Raw genomic sequence first — 360 nt, 5'->3', positions numbered from 1 at the left:
TTAAATTAGATTTAGGTTTATTTTTAGTTAGATTTACGTTTATTTAGATTTATGCTTATTTACGTTAGATCGAGTCCACGCAAGAATTACTTATGGTTTAGGGTTAAGAGTTAGACGAACAGTGAAAAGATCTACTGTGAAAAGATGTTAAGATGCTGTGAAGTGCTACAGCTAGAGAAGAGGCAAAGGGGTTTTGTCCACTACATGCAGTATCATGTAGACGTGGGTCTGTAGATTTCTTGTACCCACAAATATAGGTATTGACCAATAAAGACGAGATTATAACCCGGTGGTTCTGATCTCCGTGCACCTCTAGACCGAGGTGTGCGGGGATTGGACATGACTAGAGAATGTGAGGTA

This window comes from Adiantum capillus-veneris, chromosome 30 (assembly GCF_014529385.1).
Source record: "Adiantum capillus-veneris isolate H3 chromosome 30, ASM1452938v2, whole genome shotgun sequence".
In the NCBI taxonomy this organism is placed as follows: Eukaryota; Viridiplantae; Streptophyta; class Polypodiopsida; order Polypodiales; family Pteridaceae; genus Adiantum; species Adiantum capillus-veneris.
The sequence above is the reverse complement of the archived record's forward strand: the minus strand, read 5'-3'. Positions refer to the sequence as shown.